We start from the raw sequence: 12,316 nt of genomic DNA on the forward strand, positions 1-12,316 counted from the left end.
GCCAGGTGTAGTGGCACATGCCTGTAATCCCAGCTACTCAGGAGGCTGAGGCAAGAGAATCACTTGAACCCGGGAGGCAGAGGTTTCAGTGAGCCAAGACTGAGCCATTGCAGTCCAGCCTCGGCGACAGAGCGAGACTCCATCTCAAACAACAACAACAACAACAACAAAAACCAGGAGCAGTAGCTCACACCTGTAATCCCAGCACTTTGGGAGGCCAAGGTGGGTGGATCACTTGAGGTCAGGAGTTCGAGACCACCCTGACCAACAAGGTGAAACCCCGTCTCTACTAAAAAATACAAAATTAGCTGGGTGTGGTGGTGCACGCCTGTAATCTCAGCTATTCGGAAGGCTGAGGCAGGAGAATTGTTTGAACCCGGGAGGCAGAGGTTGCAGTGAGCCCAGATCACGCCATTGCACTCCAGCCTGGGCAACAAGAGTGAAACTTGCCAGGCGCGGTGGCTCACGCCTGTAATCCCAGCACTTTGGGAGGCCAAGGTGGGCGGATCACGAGGTCAGGAGTTCAAAACCAGCCTGACAAACATGGTGAAACTCCATCTCTACTAAAAATACAAAAATTAGCCGAGTGTGGTGGCACACGCCTGTAGTCCCAGCTACTTGGGAGGCTGAGGCAGGAGAATCACTTGAACCCAGGAGACAGAGGCTGCAGTGAGCCGAGATTGTGCCACTGCACTCCAGCCTGGCCAACAGAGCGAGACTGTGTCTCAAAAAAAAAAAAAGCGTCCAATAGCTAGAATATGTGAAAACTCTTACAACTCAACAATAGAAAGGCAAACAGTGCAACTAAAAATTGAGTTAGGAATTTGAATAGACAGTTCTCTAAAGAAAATATATAGGTGCCCAGTGGGAATGTAACTGCCCAAGGGGTTCACCCTGCCCACTTCCTAGACAGGGCAGATTCATCAAGACGGGATCGCAATAGAGAAAGAGTAATTTACACAGAGCAGGCTGTGTGGGAGACCGGAGTTCTATTATTACTCCAGCCAGTCTCTCTGAACACTGGGGAGTCGAGTTTTTTTTGTTTTGTTTTGTTTTGTTTTGTTTGAGACGGAGTCTCGCTCTGTCGCCCAGGCTGGAGTGCAGTGGCTCCATGTCGGCTCACCGCAAGCTCCGCCTCCCGGGTTTAAGCGATTCTCCTGCCTCAGCCTCCTGAGTAGCTGGGACTACAGGCGCCCACCACCGCGCCTGGCTAATTTTTTTGTATTTAGTAGAGATGGGATTTCACCGCGTTAGCCAGGATGGTCTCGATCTCCTGACCTCATGATCCGTCCGCCTCCGCCTCCCAAAGTGCTGGGATTACAGGTGTGAGCCACGGCGCCTGGCCAATGGGAACAGAGTTTTTAAGGATAACTTGGTGGGTGGGGGAAGTCAGTGAGCCAGGAGTGCCGATTGGTCAGAGATGAAATGACAGGTGAGCCAGGAGTGCTGATTGGTCAGGGATGAAATCACAGGGCGTCAAAGCTGTCTGTTGTGCTCAGTCGGTTCCTGGGTGGGGGCCACAAGATCAGCTGAGCCAATTTATCGATGTGGGTGGTGTCAGCTGATCCATGAAGTGCAGGGTTTCCAAAATATCTCAAGCGCTGATCTTAGGAGCAGTTTAAGGAGGGTCAGACTCTTGTAGCCTCCAGCTGCATGGCTCCTAAACCATAATTTCTAATCTTGGGGCTAAAGTTAGTCCTACAAAGGCAGACTAGTCCCCAGGGAAGAAGGAGGTTTGTTTGGGAAAGGGCTGTTACCGTCTTTGTTTAAACTATAAACTAAGTTTCTCCTAAAGTTAGTTCAGCCTACGCCCAGGAATGAACAAGGACAGCTTGGAGGTTAGAAGCAAGACGGAGTCGGTCAAGTTAGACCTTCCGCTGTCTCAGTCATAATTTCGGAAAGGTGGTTTCAAGAACATGAATATATGTGCATCATTAATTATTAGGGAGAGGCAAATAAATCAAAACCATGATGAGGCTGGGTGCGGTGGCTCACGCCGGTAATCCCAGCACTTTGGGTGGCTGAGGTGGGAACACAGCTTGAGCCCAGACTTTGAGACCAGCCCCAGGAGCATAGTGAGATCTCGTCTCTACAAGACAGTTAAAAAATAATTAGCTGAGTGCAGTGGCATGTGCCTGTGGTCCTAGCTACTCAGGAGGCTGAGGTGGGAGGATCACTTGAGTACTGGTGCTTGAAGCTGCAGTGAGCGGCAGTTGTGCCACTGCACACCAGCCTGGGCGACAGAGCAAGACCCTATCTCAAAAATGAAACAAGTCCGGGCGTGGTGGCTCATGCCTGTCATCCCAGCACTTTGGGAGGTCGAGGCGGGTGGATCACGAGGTCAGGAGTTTGAGACCAGCCTGAGCAACATGGTGAAACCCTGTCTCCACTAAAAATACAAAAGTTAGCCGGGCACGGTGGCGGGCGCTTGTAATCCCAGCTACTCAGGAGGCTGAGGCAGGAGAATCGCTGGAACCAGGAGGCGGACTTTGCAGTGAGCTGAGATTGAGCCACTGCTCTCCAGCCTGGGTGACAGAGCAAGACTCCATCTCAAAAAAAAAAAAAAACAAAAAAAAAACCAAACCCAAAGCAAACAAAAACCAGAGAAACCACAATGAGATACCACCTCACACGCACTAGGGTGGCTGTGATACAAAAAATGCACACCAGTATGGGAAAGAATGTGGAGCAGTGGGAGCCCGTATACACCAGGAAGGTAAAATGATGTAGATGCTTCGAAAACGGTCGGACAGTTCTCTGATAAGCGAAATGCAGAGTGACCATATGAGCCAGCAGTTTCGCTCCTGAGCAGAAACAGAGAAAATGGAAAACATGTCCACACAAAGACTTGGACAGGGCTGAGCACAGTAGCTCACGCCTGTAATCCCAGCACTTTGGGAGGTCGAGGTGCACGGATCACATGAGGCCAGGAGTTCCAGACCAGCCCGGCCAATAGGGTGAAACCCCGTCTCTACTAAAAATACAAAAATTAGCCGGGAGTGGTGGTGGGCACCTGTAGTCCCAGCTACTAAGGAGGCTGAGACAGGAGAATTGCTTGAACCTGGGAGGTGGAGGTTGCAGTGAGCTGAGATCAAGCCACTACACTCCAGCCTGGGAGACAGAATGAGACTCCGTCTCAAAAAACAAAACAGGCCGGGGGCGATGGCTCACACCTGTAGTCCCAGCACTCTGGGAGGCCGAGGTGGGCGGATCACAAGGTCAGGAGTTTGAGACCAGCCTGGCCAACAGGGTGAAACCCCGTCTCTACTAAAAATACAAAAATTAGCCAGGCATGGTGGCGGGCGCCTGTAATTTCAGTTACTTGGGAGGCTGAGGCAGGAGAATCGCTTGAACCAAGGAGGCAGAGGTTGCAGTTAGCCGAGATTGTACCATTGCAGTCTAGCCTGGGCAACAGAGCAAGGCCCTGTCTCAAAGACAACAAAAAACAGGCCGGGCGCGGTGGCTCACGCCTGTAATCCCAGCACTCTGGGAGGCCGAGGCGGGTGGATCACGAGGTCAGATCAAGACCATCCTGGCTAACACGGTGAAACCCCGTCTCTACTAAAAAATACAAAAAATTAGCCGGGCATGGTGGCGGGTGCCTGTAGTCCCAGCTATGCGGGAGGCTGAGGCAGGAGAATGGCGTGAACCTGGGAGGTGGAGCTTGCAGTGAGCCGAGATCGCGCCACTGCACTCCAGCCTGGGCGACAGAGTGAGACTCCACCTCAAAAAAAAGAAACAAAAACCTGTCTATCTATCTATATTTACATAGCTGACAAAGAGCATGAATAAATAATATAAGGAACTAGACAGGCCACAGCCGGGCGCGGTGGCTCATGCCTGTAATCCCAGCACTTTGGGAGGCCGAGGTGGGTGCATCACAAGGTCAGAAGATCAAGACCATCCTGGCTAACATGGCGAAACCCTGTCTCTACTAAAAAAAATACAAAAAAATTAGCCAGGCGTGGTGGCAGGCGCTTGTAGTTCCAGCTACTTGGGAGGCTGAGGCAGGAGAATGGTGTGAACCCGGGAGGTGGAGCTTGCAGTGAGCCGAGATTGTGCCACTGTACTCCAGCCTGGGCGACAGAGCGAGACTCCGTCTAAAAAAAAAAAAAAAAAAAAAAAGAACTAGACAGGCCAGGTGCAATGGCTCATGGCTCAGGCCTGTAATCCTAGCATTTTGGGAGGCTGAGGCAGGTGGATCACTTGAGTCTAGCAGTTTGAGACCAGCCTGAACAACATGGTGAAACCTGGTCTCTACAAAAAATACAGAAATTAGCTGGGCATGGTGATATGTACCTGTAATCCTAGCTACTGGAGAGGCTGAGGTGGAAGGATCTCATGGGTCTCAGAGGCAGATGTTGCAGCAAGCTGAGATGGTGCCACTGCACTCCAGCCTGGGTGACAGAGCAAGACCTTGTCTCAAAAAAAAAAAAACAAAAAAACAAAAAACTAGAGCATACTGTCTTATGTCTGTAATGCCAACACTTTGGGAGGCCAAGGAGGGAGGATCACTTAAGCCCGGGAGTTCAAGACCAACCTGGGAAACATAGGGAGACCCTGTCTCCAAAAAAGAAAAAAAAACCGTAGCCAGGCATGTAGTCCCAGCTACTTGGGAGGCTGAGGTGGGAGGATTACTTGAGCCCAGGAGTTCCAGACCAGCCTGGGCAACAGACCTCAAGACCTTGTCTCAAAAACTATAAAAATAAAAAAAGGACTATTACAACTCAACTCTAAAAGGATATCCGATAAAAAATGGACAAAAGATTTAAACACTTCGGCCGGGCGCGGTGGCTCACGCCTGTAATCCCAGCACTTTGGGAGGCCGAGGCGGGCAGATCACAAGGTCAGGAGATCGAGACCATCCTGGCTAACATGGTGAAACCCCGTCTCTACTAAAAATACAAAAAATGAGCCGGGCGTGGTGGCGGGCGCCTGTAGTCCCAGCTACTCGGGAGGCTGAGGCAGGAGAATGGCGTGAACTTGGCAGGCGGAGTTTGCAGTGAGCCAAGATTGCGCCACCGCACTCCAGCCTGGGCGACAGAGTGAGACTCCGTCTCAAAAAAAAAAAAAAAAGATTTAAACACTTCACAAAAGAAAATATGCAAATGGTCAATAAGTACATGAAAAGATGTTGTACATCATTAATAATCAAATTAAACCACAACAAGATAGCATTATATACCCACTAAAGTGGCTAAAGCGAAAAAAACTTACAACATAAGTGTTGACATGCACATAGAACAATGATATGCACACACATTGCTGTTAATAATGGGAAACAGGCTGGGAACAGTGGCTCACGCCTGTAATCCCAACACTTTGGGAGGCCAAGGCAGGCGAATCACCTGAGGTCAGGGGTTCCAGACCAGCCTGGCCAACATGGTGAAACCCCGTCTCTATTAAAAATACAAAAAATTAAAAAAAAAAAAAAAAGGAAAGTAGTACAGACACTTTGGAAAACATTGTATGGTAATATCTTTAAAAGTTAAACATACAGTTTTGGCCAGGCATGGTGGCTCATGCCTGTAATCCCAGCACTTTGGGAGGCCGAGGCGGGCGGATCATGAGGTCAGGAGATCGAGACCATCTTGGCTAACACAGTGAAACCCCGTCTCTACTAAAAATACAAAAAATTAGCTGGGCATGGTGGCGGGCACCTGTAGTCCCAGTGACTCGGGAGGCTGAGACAGGAGAATGGCGTGAACCCGGGAGGCGGAGCTTGCAGTGAGCTGAGATCGCTCCACTGCAGTCCAGCCTGGGCGAAAGAGCGAGACTCCATCTCAAAAAAAAAAAAAAAAAATGTTAAACATAGTTTCCTTACGACCTAGCAATCCCATTTCTATGCATTTTTTCTGGGGAATATAAATGAAAACATTTGTCTACACAGAGACAACTCACATGTCTGTCAACTGGAGAATAAACAAATAGGGGTATGTTCATACAATGGAATATTCCTCCACAATAAAAAGGAATGAATTACATAAACTTGAATGACTATCTTTTATGTTTTTTGAGACAGAGTTTTGCTCTTGTTACCCAGGCTGGAGTGCAGTGGTGTGATCTTGGTTCACTGCAATGGCCTCCTGGGTTCAAGCAATTCTCCTGCCTCAGCCTCCCGAGTAGATGGGATTACAGGCACCTGCCACCACGCCCGGCTGATTTTTGTATTTTGTATTTTGTATTTTTTTGTTTTTCAGTGAAGTTGGGGTTTCAGCATGTTGGCCAGGCTGGTCTCACTCCTGACCTCAGGTGATCCGCCCGCCTTGGCCTCCCAAAGTGCTGGGACTACAGGTGTCAGACTTTGAGCCCGGCCCTAAATCACTATCTTAATCTCATCAAACCACACTTGTTTATCTGCAAAATGATGATAATAAACACCTTTGTCAGCATTAGAATGAAGGTTGAATGCCTGTTTCCACCTAGTATGTTAAAATGCCTATTTCCGACCCCGGGGTATGGGAAGGGAAGGAAGGAGATGTAAATACACAACAGTGCAGATTGAACTCAGAAACACTGTGCTGTTTCAACAGTCCAACACCAAGACTACATCCTTTCATACAAGATTCTAGGAAGGGGCCGGGTATGGTGGCTCACGCCTGTAATCCCAGCACTTTGGGAGGCCGAGGTGGGTGGATCACAAGGTCAGGAGTTCGAGACCAGCCTGACCAACATGGTGAAACCCCGTCTCTACTAAAAATACAAAAAGTAGCTGGCCGTGGTGGTGCACGTCTGTAATCCCAGCTACTCAGGAGGCTGAAGCAGGAGAATCGCCTGAACCCGGGAGGCGGAGGTTACAGTGAGCCGAGATTTCGGCCACTGCACTCCAGCCTGGGAGACAGAGCAAGACCCTGTCTCAAAAAAATAAACCAAAAACAAAGTTTAAACTTAATTTGCCAGGCCGTGGGACCTAGCGGGTGCTCAACAAATATTTATTGAATAAAGAAATACCAGTGACATGCACCTGGACCAAGCTCTTACAAAGCTGCGGAACTACAGAATCTAGCAGGCAGAACGTGGTGGCTCACACCTGTAATCCCAACACTTTGGGAGGCTGAGGCAGGAAGATCGCTTAAGCCCATGAGTTCGAGACCAGCCCGGGGAACATGAGGAGACCCTGTCTGTACAAAAAAAAAAAAATCCGGGTGTGGTGGCGTGTGCTTGGGAGACTGAGGTGGAAGGATGGCTTGAGTACTGGAGGTTGAGGCTGCAGTGAGCTATGATAGCACCACTGCACTCCAGCCTGGGTGACAGAGTGAGACCCTATCTCTTTTTCTTTTCTTTTTTTTTTTTTTTTTTTCAAGATGGAGTCTCACTCTGTCGCCCAGGCTGGAGTACGGTGGCACGATCTCTGTTCACTGCAACCTCCGCCTCCCAGGTTCAAGTGCTCCTCCTACCTCAACCTCCCACCTCACTCGAGTAGCTGGGATTACAGGCACCTGCCACCACACCTGGCTAATTTTTGTATTTTTAGTAGAGATGGGGTTTCACCATGTTGGCCAGGCTAGTCTCGAACTCCTGACCTCAGGTGATCCACTCGCCTCTGCCTCCCAAAGTGCTGGGATTACAGGCATGAGCCACTGCGCCCGGCCTACCCTGTCTCTTAAAAAAAAAAAAAATCGGCCGGGCGCGGTGGCTCACGCTTGTAATCTCAGCACTTTGGGAGGCCGAGGCGGGCGGATCACGAGGTCAGGAGATCGAGACCACGGTGAAACCCTGTCTCTACTAAATGTACAAAAAAAATAAGCCGGGCGTGGTGGCGGGCGCCTGTAGTCCCAGCTACTCAGAGAGGCTGAGGCAGGAGAATGGCGTGAACCCGGGAGGCGGAGCTTGCAGTGAGCCGAGACTGCGCCACTGCACTCCAGCCTGGGCGACAGAGCAAGACTCCGTCTCAAAAAAAAAAAAAAAAAAAAAAAAAAAAATCCAGCCGACTAGCTGTGTGACTTCTAACCTCTTTGACCTTCCATTTCTGTCTGTCTGAAGCAGTGACAATAATACCTTCTTCACAGGGTTGTTGTGAGGAATTAGAAGAGATAAAAAAATGTATGGCAGCTAGAGGTGTGGGCTCAGTAAATGTCAGCCCCCTACCCTGTCCCCATGAAGACCCAGAGCCAAGTCATAAAGCTGAGTGATCCACCAGCTGGGGACAATGTAGGCTGCTCCTGGGATCTGTTTACAGAAGATGATGTGTGCCGGCATTTTTTTTTTTTTTTTTTTTTTTTTGAGACGGAGTCTTGCTCTGTCTCCCAGGCGGGAGTGCAATGGCGCGATCTCGGCTCACTGCAAGCTCCGCCTCCCGGGTTCATGCCATTCTCCTGCCTCAGCCTCCCGAGTAGCTGGGACTACAGGCGCCTGCCAACACGTCCGGCTAATTTTTTGTATTTTTAGTAGAGATGGGGTTTCACTGTGTTAGCCAGGATGGTCTCGATCTCCTGACCTCGTGATCCGCCCACCTCGGCCTCCCAAAGTGCTGGGATTACAGGCTTGAGCCACCGCGCCCGGCCTGTGTGCCGGCATTTCTAGCTTTAACTGATCCTTGTGGAAAAAATTAGTGGTATTGGTAACAATTTCCTTGGGCCAAAAGAGAATCATACCACGGCTTTAATTAAAGGACAGATTTGAAACTATCCTCGCAGGGAACTTGCACATTCAGAAATGGATGCGTATTAGTAACCTATAGTTTTCTTTTTCTTGGTGCATTTAAATATACATATTGAAACAGTTTCCAATCAATATGCTGTTGCCTGGGGTCATCCATCACTTCTGGACTGCTCTTCCTCTCCCATTCTTTTTTTTTTTTTTTTTTGAGACAGAGTCTTGCTGTCGCCCAGGCTGGAGTGCAGTGGCGCGATCTCGGCTCACTGTAGGCTCCGCCCCCCGGGGTTCACGCCATTCTCCTGCCTCAGCCTCCGGAGTAGCTGGGACTACAGGCGCCCGCCACCTCGCCCGGCTAATTTTTTGTATTTTTAGTAGAGACGGGGTTTCACCGTGTTAGCCAGGATGGTCTCGATCTCCTGACCTCGTGATCCGCCCGCCTTGGCCTCCCAAAGTGCTGGGATTACAGGCGTGAGCCACCGCGCCCGGCTCTTCCTCTCCCATTCTGAAATCTTTACAGAGGCCAAGATGTAGATGTCGTGGACTCCCTTTGATGGACTCTCCCTGGCACGGGCTGGGCCATAGGCACTGGAAGCTTCTCAGTCCTTCTCAGTGGACAAAGGAGATTGTGATGACCCCTGGGGTGTGCAACGAAGGTGGGAGAGACAGCAGGTTGAGGAACTAGGTGAAGGATTGAGAAATCACTCAAACTAGGGAATAGTAAGTTAGTGCATTTTATTTTTATTGTTTATTTATTTATTTTTGAGATGGAGTTTCGCTCTTGTTGCCCAGGCTGGAGTGCGATGGCGCAATCTCTGCTCACTGCAACCTCTGCCTCCCGGGTTCAAGCAGTTCTCCTGTCTCAACCTCCTGAGTAGCTGGGATTACAGGCGCCCACCACTATACCAGGCTAATTTTTGGTATTTTTAGTAGAGACGGGGTTTCAACATGTTGGCCAGGCTGATCTCGAACCCCTGACCTCTGGTGATCCACCCACCTCGGCCTTCCAAAGTGCTGGGATTACAGGCACGAGCCACCACGCCCGGCCAAAGTAGTGTATTTTAAAACACATCGGCGGGGCATGGTGGCTCATGCCTGTAATCCCAGCACTCTCGGAGGCCAAGGTGGGTGGGTCACCTGAGGTCAGGGGTTCGAGACCAGCCTGGTCAACATGGCGAAACCCCGTCTCTACTAAAAATATAAAAATTAGCCGGGTGTGGTGTCACGTGCCTGTAATCCTAGCCACTCGGGAGGCTGAGGCAGGAGAGTCACTTGAACCTGGGAGGCGGAGGTTGCAGTGAATGGGGATTGCACTCCAGCCTGGGGGACAGAGTGAGACTCCATCTCAAAAAAATAATAATAATAATAACAAAAAACATATCCATTTCTCCATAGCAGTCTGGCATGAAGACAAACACCGGGATGATTCATGCCAGTGGCACACCAAGTTAAAAAGAAAGAGGCCGGGTGTAGTGGCTCACACCTGTAATCCCAGCACTTTGGGAGGCCGAGGTGGGCGGATCACGAGGTCAGGAGATTGAGACCATCCTGGCTAACATGGTGAAACCCCACTTCTTTTTTTTTTTGAGACGGAGTCTCGCTCTGTCACCCGGCTGGAGTGCAGTGGCGCAATCTTGGCTCACTGCAAGCTCTGCCTCCCGGGTTCACACCATTCTCCTGCCTCAGCCTCTCTGAGTAGCTGGGACTACAGGCGCCCGCCACTACGCCCGGCTAAATTGTTGTATTTTTAGTAGAGACGGGGTTTCACCGTGGTCTCGATCTCCTGACCCCATGATCCGCCTGCCTCGGCCTCCCAAAGTGCTGGGATTACAAGCGTGAGCCACCGCGCCTGGCCGGTGAAACCCCATTTCTACTAAAAATACAAAAAATTAGCCAGGCATGGTGGCAGGTGCCTGTAGTCCCAGCTACTCAGGAGGCTGAGGCAGGAGAATGGCGCGAACCCAGGAGGTGGAACTTGCAGTGAGCTGAGATCGCGCCACTGCACTCCAGCCTGGGCGACAGAGCGAGATTCTGTCTCAGAAAAAAAAAGAAAAAAGAAAAAGCAAGGAAGAGGGATATTAGTAAAATGAGTAAACATAGACTTTGGCAAGAAAGGAAATTCTTTCTTGGAGTTGACGTGTGGGAAGCAAATGTGCCCCAGTCCGGAGTGATTCAGGACAGGAGAAGCCCAGCAGGAGGCAAGGGGGGTGGTTCATGCATCTGTGTGTTCGTTCGTTCATTTCTTTCCTTCAGCAATTGTCAGTCATCTCTATACCACACTCTGCGAGAAGGTGCCGGAATACAAAAAGAAAAAAGACACAATCTCTGCACTTGAGGGGTTCTTAGAGTAGGGGAAACAAAAGGTCTCTCTAATCACTATAATAAAGCGGAGTCCAATGTGGTGCCTCACGCCCGTAATCACAGCACAGTGGGAGGCCAGGGCAGGCTGATTGCTTGAGCCTAGGAGTTCCAGACCAGCCTGGGCAACACAGTGAGACCCCCATCTCTGCAAAAAATACAAAAATTAGCCAGGCATTATGGCACATGCCTGTAGTCCCAGCTACTCTGCAGGCTGAGGAGGGAGGATGGCTTCAGCCCAGGGGGTCCAGGCTGCAGTGAGCAGTAATTGTGCCAGTGCCCTATGGGTGGAATAGCCCCAGTGGCTCATGCTGGTAATCCCAGCACTTTGGGAGGCAGAGAGGGTGGACTGCTTGACCCCAGGAGTTCAAGATGAGCCTGGGCAACATGAGATGATGGGGGCAACAGCAGTGACCACGACTTTGAGATGGTGGATTTGTCTTTTATTTTTTGGGGGGATTTTTAATTTTTTTTTTGAAACAGAGTCTCGCTCTGTCACCCAGGCTGGAGTGCAATGGCGTGATCTTGGCTCACTGCAGCCTTCGCCTCTTGGGTTCAAGCCATTCTCCTGCCTCAGCCTCCCTTGGGAGTAGCTGAGATTACAGGCACCCGCCACCACACCCGGCTAATTTTTGTATTTTTAGTAGAGATGGGATTTCATCGTGTTGGCCAGGCTGGTCTCAAAATCCTGACCTTAGGTCATCCACTTGCCTGGGCCTCCCAAAGTGCTGGGATTATAGGCGTGAGCCACCGCGCCCAGCCAAGATGGTGGATTTGAAATTTGTTCCATTTGCTCATGGCCCCCTGCCGGTTCAGGGACTGAGATGAGGTGGAAAAGCCGGTGCCTCTCTACAGGAAAAGAAACAAAAAAAGGTGGAACAAGGGCAAACAAAGATAAAAGGCAGTCATGAGATCCAATGCAGATACAAACGAGGGCAAGGAGGGGCTGAAAACGTTCATCAGAGGGGGAGGTCCCCAGGCAGTGGGGACTTTTGCAAGCGTGTAGGGAGAGATGAGAAGTTCCAAGGAAAAGGGTGTGAGGCCTTTGGGGCCAGCTTTGAGCTGGCAAGGCTAAATTATAGGAAGAAGGCAGAGAGGTGGGCAGAGACCAGATGTGGGAGGACTTTCTGTGTCATGCCAGGGAGTCCGGACTCCACCTTGTAGGTGACGGGAGCCAAGACAGGGCTTGGCGCAAACACATGGCACATTTGTGGTTAAGAAACATCTTCCTTGCTTCCTTGTAGCCTTGAGGGATGAATTAAGGGGCTGGAAGAGTGGGAGCAGGACGGCCTGTGCCCATGGTTCAGGTGAGAGTCGGGTGGGTGGCAGGGACTACGGACTGAGTTTAGCTCCAGTCCCCAAA

This window comes from Symphalangus syndactylus, chromosome 20 (assembly GCF_028878055.3).
Source record: "Symphalangus syndactylus isolate Jambi chromosome 20, NHGRI_mSymSyn1-v2.1_pri, whole genome shotgun sequence".
Classification (NCBI taxonomy): Eukaryota; Metazoa; Chordata; class Mammalia; order Primates; family Hylobatidae; genus Symphalangus; species Symphalangus syndactylus.